At 38.4% G+C, this 5,789-nt stretch overlaps 1 pseudogene; it reads right to left on the reverse strand.

The window, feature by feature from the left end:
• Window positions 1–4,617: 4,617 nt before the first annotated feature.
• Window positions 4,618–5,453, reverse strand: LOC125164905 (armadillo repeat-containing protein 1-like; annotated as a pseudogene).
• Between the last annotated feature and the right edge of the window lie 336 nt (window positions 5,454–5,789).

Genomic DNA, 5,789 nt, shown 5'->3' on the forward strand with positions numbered 1-5,789 from the left:
AACTCTAGCTGTTGTACATCAAAATTTATCTCCCTGCTCTGCAATGTAGTTCTCTTTAAGTTTTTATTTGCATTAAAAATTACAGCATTCATTCCCTTTACTGCCAGGGCTTGTGTTGTTAGAACTCCTCGTGAGTACTTACCCTTACATAGACAACCTTGACAGTGGAACGCTCAACATATCTTCTTGGTTTGTGTTCTTCTTTTCATTTTTACTGCCATCTTCAAGTTCAAGGTCTCATCACTTCCACTTTAGACTACTACAGCACTGCTCCACATGTGTTGGGCCATACACATCCGAATCATTAGATTCATGGGTTCAGCTCATTACAATACCAGTGCCTTATATCAGTTCAAAAGAATCTGGATCCCTGGGGCTAAAGCTTTAGGATCTACATTTGAGGAAGTTCTTGGATCATTCCTCTGCACACAGAAGTTTGAGAATCATTAAACTGAAATAACTTTAACTCTGTAAGCGTTATCCAATCCTAATCTTTCCTGCTTCAAGTGAACATAGATATTCCTTCCACATTAATATCCAAGGAATTATCCCAAGAGCAAAACACTCAAACAAAAACACATATATTCTGAAGCTCCATTGCAGGCCTATAGAATTAAGAATCCATTTAAAGTTTAGAAAGGAGGCACTTGTTGGGATGGCACTGGGTGTTGTATGTAAGCGATGAATCACGGAATCTACCCCCGAAACCAAAAGCACACTGTATATACTCTATGTTACCTAACTTGACAATAAATTATATTTTAAAAATAATAAAGTGTAGAAAGGATGTTTTCCCTTCTCTATTTTATTCCAACTTACTTTTCTACATATACTCCATTCTTTTCTAAAGACAAATTACAAGACATATTTCTGGAGATTTTTCTCTGTATCAGGTTAACACTTCTATGCCTGGTTACAAATAAGTTGCTTTTTTCCACTTAAAATGGGCTCGCTCCAACATATGCCTCAAATTTCAAACTTTTGTGCTCACTGCAAATGAAATCTTTTAATTACTCTTTGGTGACCACTTGAGTGGTGACAGCCAAAAATTTTATTAGGTGTCTAGAATTTTAATGACAGCTTTTCCATGTTTTCCCAACCTAGTTTCATCATGCTTTTCAAAATATCATAAAGACTCCTGAAGCGACTCTCATCTCTCCTTTTATCTCATGTGTCCTATGCTTCCCAGTTTGAAAGAGATGTGTCTTCATATATTTAGGTATTTGGTACATCTGCTGCTTCCACCTAATCCAGGTGGCACCTTTGATGTTGGGAAAATTCAGATGCCGCTGCCTTGAGAACTCAATGCAAGTATTGTATCCATAGAACCCAAATGCCTGTAATTAATGAGTTGGCAATGATGCCCTCTTCTGGAGGGCATCATTTCCTATTGGAGGAGAAGCACTTCTTTCTTGTCTCTTCCAAATGACACCTTCTGCCCCCAACTACTTTTGGAGTTTCCCGCCCCCAACTTCTTTTGATCACTGATGCTTTCATTTTGTTCAGGTTTCAATAATTAACGAATAATACCCCATCTTAATTTACAAGCAACTGAGAAATGAGAAGTCAGATTAATGTAGATTAAGCAGCCATGACTGTTTAAAACTGGCCTCAAAGATGGAGTTTAGGTATGGCCAAAAGGCCACGTAGCACTCACCTGAATTAGAATGACTAACTCAACTGAATAACCAACAGGATAGGCTCCTTTTTGTGAGGCAGCAGAATGGACAAGAATGGACCTGCTGGACAGGAAGATTTCTTCCTGATCTTGATATTCTGTTCTATTTTGGAGAGCTCCCCACAGAACACTCCAGATTGATCTATGCCCCTCGTTCACTTCTTTCATCTGATTAGAAAGTTTGGAAAGAAACAACTTCACAAGAGACCACCTCCTCATTCACATGTTTCCTTTTCTTTTCTTTTCTCATTTTTCTTTATAATCTGGGTGTCCAGTCTCCCAGAAAGAACATGAATCTTATCTGCTTCCTCATGGTACAGGTATAAGTTTCCAAACTTCCTTTGGAAAACACTCTGTAGTCCAGTTTGACCAGGGTTATGCTAGGTAAATCTTTAATTATGAGCCACATTCTCCAATATTTTATCAGGAATCAAGGTGCTATCACCGAAAAATGTTTGTCTGTGAAAATAGGCCATTTCTCTAGTATATAAAAAAAAACAACCCTTCTTTTACTCTCTATTCCTCTTGGAATAAAAACCAAAGTACACATACTGGCTGGCCTCAAGTCCTTTTCAAGATGGGTCCCTAACACCTATCTATTCTAATCTCCTTCTCCTGCTTACCTCAATTCTCTTTCCTGTAGTCATTTTGGCCTTCTTGTTTGTCTATAAATACATAAGACATTTACTTGACCTATTCCTCCACCTGGGTTCTCTTTCTCTAGATAACTCCCTCAAACACTTACCTTTGCTGAAAGCTCACCTTCTCAGTAAGGCCTCCCCTGAAACCTTATTACCCTGTTCAGCACTGCAACCCAGTCCCACCTCCTGCACCCCCATGTCTACTTCATGTTGTACACTTTACTTTTTTTTTACATCATCTCCAAATATACTATGCACTTTACTTATTTATTTTATTATTCGTTAAGTCTTTCTCCCAAGTGAAAGTTACACTAGGGTGGCAGTTTTTGTATTTTTGTTCCATGACATATCCTAAGCACACAGAATAGTTCCAGGCAAGTAGAGGGCAATCAACATGGGGGAGAAGTAAGCCTGGGACAGAGGTCATGACCAAGGCCGAGGTCATGACACTAGTACCGATATAGACGATATCCCTGGAGTATAAGAGCAAAACAAATGGTAATTATTTAAAAATTATAATTTGTTTTCCCATTTTGTAACACTTGAGTGCTTTGCTACTAAATATGTTTGTAACTTCCCAATATATAGTGTTACTTACTTTTCTAAACATTATATCAAATTATTTAAACAATGCCTAGTACTACAAGTCATTTAATATGTGACAGTTTTGTGTATGAGAAATTGACAATGTATTTGCTATAATTAGATCTATATCTATATCTATATATTTTTTAATTTATTTTTTTAATGTTTATTTATTATTGAGACAGAGAGAGACAGAGCATGAATGGGGGAGGGGCAGAGAGAGAGGGAGACACAGACTCTGAAGCAGGCTCCAGGCTCCCAACTGTCAGCACAGAGCCGGATGCGGGGCTTGAACTCACAGACCTTGAGGGAGCCGAAGTCGGACCTGAGCCGAAGTCGGACGCTCAACCGACGGACCCACGCAGGCGCCCCTAGTTCTGTATATTTTTATGCGACAGAATGAATAATTAAAGCTTAGAAACCCTCCCTGCTGACTATTATGTGTTTGACAGAAATTTGTTGTTGATGTTATCATTATTGTTGGAATGTACAAGTGTGGGCAAAGGGTTTTTAGAGAGAAATAATCAAAAGTGGGGCCGTCATATATTTGTGGATTGGTCTGTGGTATCCATTCAACTTTCTTGCAGTCTGCTTACCTGTGATACATAGCTGGAAAGTTAAACCCCATGGACCTAATTCTTAGTATGTAGAGTTTTGGCTGGGGACGAGGGACTGCCAATTGGGTATGTTTACTGAGATCTGAAGGTTAAAGGTAATAAAGAGTACCATTCTACAGTTAATGTCAATGCTGAAGATATTAGGTTCTCTACTGAAGTGTTCAGATGTCCATTCACTGTCTTCATGGGTGACAGACAGCTGTTATAGTTCTATAGCTTCCAGATTTTTGATTTACAACTAGAGTGGTATGTTCTTGAATTCAACAATTCTTCCTAGTTCCTGCCATTCCTGTTTAGTGCAGATATGGAAGTTCCCATGTTGCTATAGTCTGTATGTAGTATTGTTTAGCAATTGTTCTTGAGGACAAGCCTAGACTCTGCTTCTCTAGCTGTTTCAAAGGTTTTTCAATTACCTAATTACTTGTAACAAAAAAGAATGTGTTATGTTTAAAATAGTTGGAGAAAATTCTTTTCCTTCCTCTTATCTGGGATTTATTATCACATACTGTAAGAATTCTCAAATGATACCTCCAACTGTATTATTCATATATTGTGCCCTTGGCCCAAATGCAAGTTTCTCCTACATTAAAACTAAATCATTTCACTTGCATCTGTATGAATTCTTGATCATTATGAATAATAATGGGTGCATAGTAAGCACTTACTTATTTCAATGAATGCATTTTCATATTCTTACTATAATTGTATTTAGAGAATAAATATTTATTAGATACCTTTTATGTTCTAGGTACTATTCTACGTACAGAAGTAATGAAGTGGGTTTTATTTTTCTTACTTTTTTAAAACTATGTTACCTATTATTATTTTGCAATATATTTCCAAAAAAATGCAGTTGCTGTTGCCTTAACTGCTATAAGACCTTCATAAGCAAAGCAAGTCCACCTGTAGCATTTGTCCTTTTTACCACTGATTGGGGGGAAATGTCCAATAAAATGTAAAATGCAGCGTATGCAATCATGGAATCTAAAAACTTTTCATGATAACGCTTTGCAGATTGCACTTGACAGTTCACCACTACAACGGAAACCTGGACCCTTCTTGATTCACGCAGTCTTTGAGACCCAAACTGGAGTCATCAGGAAAATGACCTGTATGCAAAGTTTGCAGCTGTGCTCAGTTAATTGGCTTCATCCTCCAGGAGTAAGCCCACCCGGGACACTGAGCTGTTCTGCTCCTTTGTAGGACTCTATTTCCACAGGCTTATCTCAGATTGGGACCAGCATCTCTTCTCCAATCTCACTTTTCACCCAACTCGCTGAGCCTTCATATCCTTGGTTGATACTATTGTTGATGCCAAAGCGTCTGCTTTCAAATCTGAATGGACCTGCAACATGCATCTTTGAACAGCCATTTGAAAAGTAAAGCTTAATAACACCTTTCATTTGTAACAAAGTCTCTTCACAGAGATTTCTCCAAGACTTATTACCAAGACCATCTATGTGCAAACCACTGCTTTGGAGCATTTGCTTGTAGTTCCCAGAAAAACAAAACAAAACAAAACAAAACAAAACAGAGCTTTCCTTCTACATGAATTCATTTATTTTAAACCAACACCATCTGCCATCTTGAAAGACCGCATGAAGAATGACATACATTTCAGAAGACAGCAGTTTTGTATCTCCTGGAATTGTAGTCTTCTGTATAATATTTTGCAAGCTTAGCATCATCCCCAGTTCTCCGTCCATCTTTTCTCTGTTAACGTGGCATTCTGCCAAGTACTGAAGAGAGAGCAAAGCCAAATGGACAACAGAGGGGTTGGGAAGGTCCATAAGTAAAATAAGGTCAGGCAGACATCCATGACATCGTAGACAATGGTTCTTCTACTTAGTAGATCTTTTGGTGGATCTCGTAACTGGTTAACTAATGTGAGAGAACAGTTTCTTTATTCATAGTAGAGGAGGAAGAGTTCATCCTCTATGCCATACACAAACAAAATCTTCTTAAATTCACGCCAGAGCTTCAGGAGTCCAGAGCCTGTTGCACTATCAAGATCACACCAATACATGAGGTTGAGGGACCCAGGAGTCACAGAACGGGTCCCTCTATTTAGAGCTGTGATCTCAGTAATGGCAAATGACCAGGCTAACTCTGGGAACCAAGGAGTGAGAAAGCTGGTGACAAAAGGTTCTACAGACTCACCCATGACCCTGAAACATCCGTCAGCTCTTGATTTTTATCTTATGAGGCATATAAATTAGTGGAAGTTTTCAAGTAGCAAGGCATAGCAGAAAAATGTCTTTATTTGTT

The sequence above is a fragment of the Prionailurus viverrinus genome, chromosome B1 (assembly GCF_022837055.1).
Source record: "Prionailurus viverrinus isolate Anna chromosome B1, UM_Priviv_1.0, whole genome shotgun sequence".
Lineage (NCBI taxonomy): Eukaryota > Metazoa > Chordata > Mammalia > Carnivora > Felidae > Prionailurus > Prionailurus viverrinus.